Source organism: Otolemur garnettii, unplaced genomic scaffold, assembly GCF_000181295.1.
Source record: "Otolemur garnettii isolate 467f Iridium unplaced genomic scaffold, OtoGar3 scaffold00208, whole genome shotgun sequence".
Taxonomy (NCBI): domain Eukaryota; kingdom Metazoa; phylum Chordata; class Mammalia; order Primates; family Galagidae; genus Otolemur; species Otolemur garnettii.
The window spans coordinates 146,984-155,945 of NW_003852603.1; the positions used below are offsets into that span (position 1 = coordinate 146,984).

Here is an 8,962-nt window from a genome sequence, read left to right on the forward strand (position 1 = left end):
GGCCTGACTATTCTCAAAGTTTTGTGGTCAATTTTCAAAATGACTTTCTCTGAAGAGAGTGAGTGAGGCTGGGACAGACTCACTATACCCTTTTTATGACACAGGCTTAGAGGTTCCATAGTATCACTTCCACGCATCTCTATTGCTGGGAATAGTCACAAGCCCACCCAGATTTAGGGGAAAATGAAAACAGACTCATTCTCTGGATGAAGAGTGAGTCTGCAGAGCATATAAGCCCTAAAATATTGCTGTGTCCCTCTTTGGACAATTTACTTTTCATATCTGATACATTGCTCTCATCATCAGAAATGTAGATGCATACCAATTCTGCGAGAAAGCCCAGTCTTTACACGGGAAATACGATGGGTAAAAACATGAGTTCTGGCCTAAGGTAGCCACTTAATATGCCCCTAACAGTGAATGCATGTCTCAGTAAACCTGAATTCGGCTCCAGCTCTGCCAATTATTGACCTCAGGCCAGTGTCTGTCTTTCTCTAAAAGCCTCAGTTTATCCTTCTGGGGGCAATAATTCTTATCATATGGCTTCATTCGGGGGATTCAATGACATACAATACCTTCCCTGAAATGTTGCACCCAGTGCTTGGACCATAGTAAACATTCATTAAATTATTGCTTTTTTTCCTGTCCTATTCTACAAGATATTGGAAAATATAGAACTTAATTCTATGGCTAAGAGCTCCATGTTCTCCATTTCAGTAATCACACTGTTCTAGCCATGAAATGGGGCCAATTTTCAAAATTAAAATAGGTATCTCAGAACTCCCACTTTGCTGTGGCCTCTCATTTGATGCCAGAGCCCTGTAAATCACTGACAACCTCAGTCTGAGCAGCTGCATTAACAGAGAGCTCAGTAAATTCTAATGCCACTGATCTCATCAGGGAAGTTTGGTTGAAATGGTCCTTCTCCTTCTTAAGTTAGATCTCTATCCCTCCTCTACCACCCACTATCTTCACAGAAAAATAACACTGATTCCTTTTGTTCATAAAAATTCACTAGGACAGTATAGCTCAGTAAGTAGGATGCCGGCCATATACACTGAGGCTGGTGGATTCGAACCTAGCCTGGGCCAGCTAAACAACAGTGACAACTTCAACAACAACAACAACTACAACAACAACAACAACAAAAAGAGCCAGGCATTGCAGCAGGCACCTATAGTCCCAGCTACTTGGGAGGCTGAGGCAAAAGAATCACTTACGCCTAAGAGTTTGAGGTTGCCGTGAGCTGTGACGTCACAACACTCTACTGAGGGTGACACAGTAAGACTCTGCCTCAAAATAATAATAATAATAATAATAATAATTCACTGGGACAATGATTGCAGCTTCTCTGTACTCTTCTCCAGTCTGAGCACATGCGATTCCTAAGCTTGCCTTGGTTCTTCCCAAACAAAGAGGACTCAGAGGACAAGAGAAGTCCAGGAAAGTTGTAAAGTCTGGAATGAAAGAGATGGAAGAGGAAACTGTAGAGCAGCTATCAGCACCCTCCTCAGGTCACCTTGGCAATCACTGTTGTTTTATGATACCAGTGGTTTTCTGACTTTTGGCCAAATGCCTTTGTTAAGTTTTATGATACCAGTGGTTTTCTGACTCTTGGCCAAAATGCCAATGAGTTAAGTCCTCTGGAGCAGCCCACAACCAATGATGGGAGAGAGTTGGGTGATCAGTACCCCTATAGGACATATCTGAGTCACACTGTATTCTGGTGCTGTCCAAAAAATACAATGTGAGTCCTAAATGTGAACCTCAGGTATAATTTTAGATTTTCTAGTAACCACATTGAAAAAGGAAAAAGAAACAAGTGAACCCAATTTTAATACTACTTTATATAACACAATAATCAAAAATGTTATCATTTTAGCCTATAATCAATATAAAATTCATGGTAGATATTTGGCATTCTTTTTTCTACACTAAGTCTTTGAAATTGCAGTGTATTTTACAGATATATCTCAATTCAGACAAGCAAATTTCAACTGCTTATTAGCAATACGTGGCTAGTGGCTATAGTATTGAACAGTGTGATTCTCTACCATTGCCCAGAGGTCCCCAAGAGAACTGAGCCCTGGTTATCCTCAGTGGAACTTGCTCCTTGACAGCACCCAGTCTTGACTTTAACACTCAGACATCTGTCTCAGTGTTCCTTCTGAGATAATCTGACCTAAGACAGGATTCTGCTTGCCTTTTGTAAACAGAAGGCTCAAAGTAAAATTTTAATTAAAAGTTCAATTCCAATATCCATGTAGAATGTCTGATTTTTAAACCACATGATCAAAAACCAAAGCCTTTAGATGATCGCCCTGTCTTGAATTAACTTCCATGAACATAATGTTATACTGGCCATGTTTGTTTATCCTGTTCACATGAAGTACCCTTAGAATATCCTTCATCTGTGAGAGGCACAAGGACTTTGTCTTGCTGTGGCTCATTTTCCTAAGTGCCATAAGAACACATTTCTAGACAAAGGGAGTTGACTTATTTTAATGAGATTTAGCTTGCTATCCAAACCACTGAGTGATTTTAAGGAAATTATTATTAATGTTAATGCAGAGTCTGCAGGGGTTGGAGGCAGCATTTGAGGGCTGGCAGCATGAATGGAGTCATCATTTCTGATTTTAGTTCCACCAGGTTTCCTGGGAGTTCTGTGTCTAGCAGCTGGATGCAGCTGTTCAAATCACACTCAGTGGCCACGATGCTAAGCCAATCACAAAGAGTGAGATTGGGAAGCTACTCTCTGTTTCCTAATATCCAAGTGCTGAAATCAAAGGATTTTTGTGCTAGATGGTTCCATGGTGTGCCAGCTGGCCTAACATTAGTGTGCAAGCTGGCCCCATTCAGATCTCACACTCGAGCATAATGGTCTCCAAGTTGAGTCTGAACCAACCTTCCAAGAACCATAAACTGTGGTATTCTGTGGCCCTGAATCATCTCTTCTCATACACATGGAAGAGCTGGAGGGACTTTTAAGAATGGAGTTGACATTAGTCAAGGGCTACTTGAGCAAATCAACCTGCCAATGAACGCTGTGAAGGACAACTGAGCCAGTGGGGTGCTGGTGAATGGGCTCTGTCTAGAGAGTGCCCAGATGCCAAGACTCTGCAGTTTTCTGTGTTGTAAACACACACCCCGATCAGGCTCTCAAACAAGGAGTCAGTGAATGTGTGAATTGAGGCGAGAGGAGACAATTAGTGGGTGTGTGCTGGCTCAAGTCAGTTTCAGTACAGCTCTGCTGAGCTAGCCTTAAATTGAGCCTGCAGTGTGTGCCAGTCACTCAACACACATGAACTCATTTAACACACACAGCACCTCTATGAGGCAGGGACTGTTATCATCCAGGCTTAAGAGGGATTAGTTCCTTGCTTAAATAGTAAAGCCAGAATTCAGATTTGCATGACCCAAAGGCTGATGTCTTAATTTTATTGTTCCTGTCTCTAAATTCTTGTAGTAAAGAGAGACAGGAGCATCTCAGAAGGTGTTAGCCAAGGTCTTCTTCAAGGGGAGGCCTTGCCCCCAGGTGAGGTATACACAGCAGACTGGCTTAAATGCAGAGAATGTCTTTTAAGTCCCTTAATCACCTTCCTTAACCCTACATGGTAAATGTTCTTCCATTTCCATGACTATGCTCTGTTGAAATTACCTCCACCCTGAGCCAGCAGAAAATCAGCAGTTACTTATAGCAACTCAACCACCCAAAGGTAGGTGCACAGTTGAGTTTCTCAGGGCAAAGCCATGTTCATGGCAAACCCCCAGGTTTCCATCCTCTACCAGAAGCAGAGGAAATCTAGAAAACAAGATTCATTATCAAGGAGAAGCATGGGGGTGCTTTTGATGAGAAGCAGAAGCACATCTCTCTTTAGCAACCCCCAGACCAAGAGAGCTGCTCCTCCCGAGCAGTAAGCAAAACCGTGGGTACAAAGGCCATTATGTATTAGGCTGTTTCATTTGAACTCCCCGTAACACTTCACCCATGGGTGTCATGAGACGACACAATACCGTGGGTTAGGTGACCGTTGCTAATTAATATGCAGCCAGGCCCACCGGCTACCGAGGGAGGGCCCTCTATGTATTTCAGAAATAATACCTTTTGGGTGCTTAAATATCTTGAAATGTGGGCAAAGAGATGTCTTTTTATATCTTACCCACGCCCTAGGAATTTCCATTCAGGTCGGAAATTAAGACTTAGGAATTAAGACTTAATTCACCAAATCTCACTTTTAAGAAATGCTGGTTTGGAGTTGTGTTTCCAGCAGTGGAGACCTTCCTCTTGTTCCCAGTTGCACCGGACACATTTCCGGGGCATGAAGGGTTAGCGTCTTCTCCCAGGGAGGTGGTAAACGCCACTCTGCTCCTTCCATGAATCCCTTTGAACCCAGTATTTGTGCTCAGTGAGCTGCTCCAAGCATCTCATTTCTGCTTTTGCTGAACCCATTCCAAGGGTCAACATCCATCTCACACCTGGTGACAGAAGTTCGGGGGGAGCTGCTAATGTAGTCACTGGCAAAACTTTTCACCCAGGCCGTGGTAATGACCTTAGACGTGATGGACTTGCAGCCACAGAACATCTAGTCTAGTGCCCAAAAGCTTTGCAGTCTATAATACCAAAGGTTTTTATAGTGCATCCATCAAATGCGGTTGTTTCCTTTTGTTGTCCTGCTCCTTTTTTTAATAAATAGGAAGCTAGAAATGAGTCACCATAGCTCTGCGGTATAATTTCAGAATCCTGGAATGAGGTGATAGCTACTAAGAAAGTGAGAACTAGGCATGGACCCCATTGTGTCTTGACCTTAAAGAAAGGCCTGGGGAAGAGAAAGTAAAATAGAATTTAAAATGGAATTCTCAAGGCACCAGGGGTACAAGGGGGATCAGGAAAGACAAGTGCTTCTTCTTTTTACTTCTTCTCTAAGTAAGAAGAGCTGCTTCTTCCTTTTTTTCTGTTTTTTCAGGGTTTTTTTTTTTTTGTTTGTTAGTTTGTTTGTTGCTGGAGCCAGGTTTGAACCCACCACCTCGGGTATATGGGGCCGGCACCCTACTCCTTGAGCCACAGGCGCCGCCCCAAGTGCCCTTTTCTTATGAAATTCACATTCCTGGATGGTGGAGTGGGGAGGAGGACATACAAAAACAAACAGAAGAAAGTCAGACCATTTCAAGACAAAAGGGATGTGTGGAGGGAGGTTTCCTCTGCAGTAATTCTTCAGGAGGTCAGGGAGGGCCTGTCTTTGAGTTGAATTTGATCTGTGATTCAGAGGGTGAGTGGGAGGAAGACCTATGAACATGTGTGTTGGTGGCTTGGGAGACAGAAAGGGCAAAGATCCTGAGGCAGGGACCAGCCTAGCAGTGACTGAGGGACGCACGGGGACTGATAAACCCAGAGTCTCCTCCTGAGGCTAGAGCAGTAGGCAGGGCCCATGGCATGTTGGTAGGCCAGGGAATAGGACTTAGATCTTGGTCTGAGTAGTGTTTTTTAAATAGGCCAGCAAGGTGATCTGGTCTATGTTATAAAAGATCACACTGGCTGCTACACCCGGAATAGATTATAGGGAGTAAAGAGTAGAAGCAGGGAGATTAGAAAGCTAGAATTTAGAATTTATGAGATTGCTGTACTAACCCAGGCAAGAAGTGCTGCTGGTTTGGCCTGACGTGATGCTCACAAAGGCTGAGCACAGCAGATGAATACGAGATACATTTCAGAGCAGAGATGATAGGACTTAGAATAGGATTTAGGATTTCTTACACAGGGTGAGTAATGAAGAGAGACAATAAGGATGATATCATTAAGGATGAATTTGGTTGAATTCCTGGGTACTTAATAATACCATTTCTTGAGATGCAGAATACCATGGAGAAAATAGGTTTGTCGATCTCAAAGAGATGGATCTGGCTGATGTTAAATTTGAAATACCAAAGGGGATCACTTACAACCCCCATCTACATTTCCTGATGGGGGTTGAGTGAAGGGAAGCCATTAGAGCTGAGAAGAGTGAGACATAGTTAAGCCCCACTCCTGAAGGGACAGTGGGGAGGTGATGACTACAGAACCCAGGAGACTTAGGGGACCACATGGAGAAGGCCAACCGATAGGGGCTTAGATTGAGGGACACGACTAGCCCATGAAGATTACTGGGTCTAGGAACTAAATACCCTGGGCTCTCCACTGGCTGAATCTAACAGGAACACAGGGACCCAGGGAGTTCAGAGGCCTATTCCATAGAGTTCAGCATCCCAGAGAACTGCAGGGGATTAGAGAAGAGTGGAAAACTGATCTAAGGAGGAAAAAGAAGACTCGGTCCCAAATCCCAAACAATATGCCATGTAGGCAGTTGAAGTTCTACAGGTTAAACTCAGAGGTGGATACATAAATTAATGCCTGAAAGAGGATTCTACATGAGAATGGAACACATGTAGACATATCTTCCTAAAACTGTTTGCACAACTTGATTTATTAGCCCCTCGGATAGACTTGGAGAGGCATTGAGAAAAATAGGGAACACAGTAATTTAACTGAGGACATGTGGAAGTTGTTTATTACTAAAGAAGTATGTTAAACAGAAGAGGATAATTTCTAGCCCTCATTCATCTAGCCCACTTTGAGGGCTAAGTAAGATGAACTTGCACAACGATTACTGCCAATTAACATATGATTTTTTTTTTTTTTTTTGGAGACAGAGTCTCACTATGTTGCCCTGGGTAGAGTGCCATGGCATCACAGCTCACAGCAACCTCAAACTCTTGGGTTTAAGCTATTCTCTTGCCTCAGCCTCCCAAGTAGCTGGGACTACAGGCACCCACCACAGTGCCTGGCTATTTTTTTGTTGCAGTTGTCATTGTTGTTTAGCTGACCCAGATGGGTTTGAACCCCCCAGTCTCGGTGCATGTGGTCGGTGTTGTAATCACTGTGCTATGGGTGCTGAGCCAAACGTATGAAATTTGAAATCAAACTTTCTTGATGAAAAAAATTAGCAGGGTTCCCTTGTAGTGAATTTTTAGGTTAAAAAAGAAAGAACTTGTATAATATTGAATGTTTACCTGAATTATTAATGATGTCTACAAAATCGTTTTTGCTGAAGCCTTAAGAGTAACTCTTGGTAAGCTGGAGAATCACATCCTTGCCAAAATTTAGCTCAGGCTTGATGACAGATGAATATGCAATTAAGATTCAGTGTGTGTGTGGGTTTACTAAGAAGAAAACATTTTTAAACTTCAACATAATTTTGAACCCTGCTGGTAAATATTTAAGTAAGAATGTATTAAATCTTTGTATTTTCAGAAGGGTTAGAGCCAAAAGGCCTCTCTCCACCCCCCGAGAAGAGCAAAGCAAAGAAGCCCGAAAGTTCAAAGGACTCTAGTGAGGGTAAGTCCTGTCTCTGGTTGCTTTAGAAAATTATGGCAGGAGGCTTGGCACCTGTAGCTCAAGTGGCTAAGGTGCCGCCACATACACCAGAGCTGGCAGGTTCGAATCCAGCCCAGGCCTGCTAAACAACAGTGAGAACTACAACCAAAAAATAGCTGGGCATTGTGTCAAGTGGCTGTAGTCTCAGCTACTTGGGAGACTGAGGCAAGAGAATCGCTTAAGCCCAGGAGTTGGAGGTTGCTGTGAGCTGTGATGCCATGGCACTCTACTCAGGGAGACAGCCTGGGACAAGAAAGGAGAGGAGAGGCAAAAAAAAGGAAAGGAAAGGAAGAAAGAAATGGTGCCAGGAAAAAACCTTTCTATTTGATTTTTAAATTATGCACATGCTCTCATGTTCAGCTATTCCTAAGGGTTAAAATATCACAAAGCAATTCTTTATCTCTTTCTAATATGTTTGAAAATGAAAAATCAGTTTCAGTTTTATTTTGTTAAGGGAAAAACCAAATTTTAAAAATCCATTTTCTCAGTGTGATGTATTTTCCATTTCTGTAAAGTGAAAAATTGTCAGTGGTGCTTACAAGTCCATGTTCTGAAACTGTGTAAGGGTGAAGGTCGGGAACTGTGGGTGTAGCCAGAGCTGTGGCTATTGGCTTATTGGGATAATTTGTTCTGCTGATGGGCACAATTGGCATCTTTCCAGGGCAAACCTCGCCGGTCCGTGCTCCATGGTTTCTGTCTTTAGTGTCTTCTCACTTATTCTAGACTTGCCATGCAGTTTTGCAGTTTTGCAGTTTTGCACTGAAGGGCTGGTCCAATTGGGCTCCACTTTCTGACGAATGACACCATCTCCCTTTTATAATGCTAGTACATTCAAATGTTCTTTTAAAATGTAGATGAGGTGATTTTTAGGCAAACTTCAAACCTAAGAGTATGTTCTACACCTCTAAAAGGGAGCATGTTTATGCTTTCAACTGTCTTGCTGGAGCCCTACTTCCTCCACTCTGAGGTGAAAAGTACACACATGAATGGCGTCATTGCGGGTCGTGAAGGAGGAAGACCCCAAGATGGAAGTATCTGTGTGAGAAGTTTGTAGGTGATGAGCCTGTGATGCATAAAGGCCAGAGGGACAGGGGAGGGCACAGGTGAAGGTAGAGAAGGAAGGTGACCTGGCCTGGAGGTGCCCAGTCTGCAGCGCGGTCTGAGGAAGCTGGGAGAGGATCAGCAAAGGACTGACTGCCCTTGGAGGAGTCCCATGTCGAGCAGGGATGGCTGGGCCTCTAGCGGGCCTCTTCCTCCAAGTTGAGCACTGACTGTAGAGAGCTGGGGGAGGAGTGGTGTCGGCATGACCAGAAGCCCACAGTAGATGCCCAGTGAGTGGCTCCCCTGGCAGCAGTCCCTCTTGCAGACACCTGGAGCAGCACACTCCATGACTACATGGCATCTGTGAGAGAGCTAGGCTTCCCAGTGGTAAGCACTGGCCTGGCCTGGCCTTCCTAAGAGTTCACCATTGAGAAGTGAAAGCCATAGGAAGGGTGGAAGCATCAGGACTAATGTGAGCAGAGCATCTGGGGGTAGCTCTGCCCCAGACGGGGT

General features: G+C 43.8%; 1 protein-coding gene across 1 annotated transcript in view; it reads left to right on the top strand.

The window, feature by feature from the left end:
- LOC100943722 (O-acetyl-ADP-ribose deacetylase MACROD2-like) overlaps positions 1 to 8,962 on the top strand; it is a 183,554-nt gene that overhangs the window by 22,338 nt on the left and 152,254 nt on the right. The window lies entirely within an intron of this gene.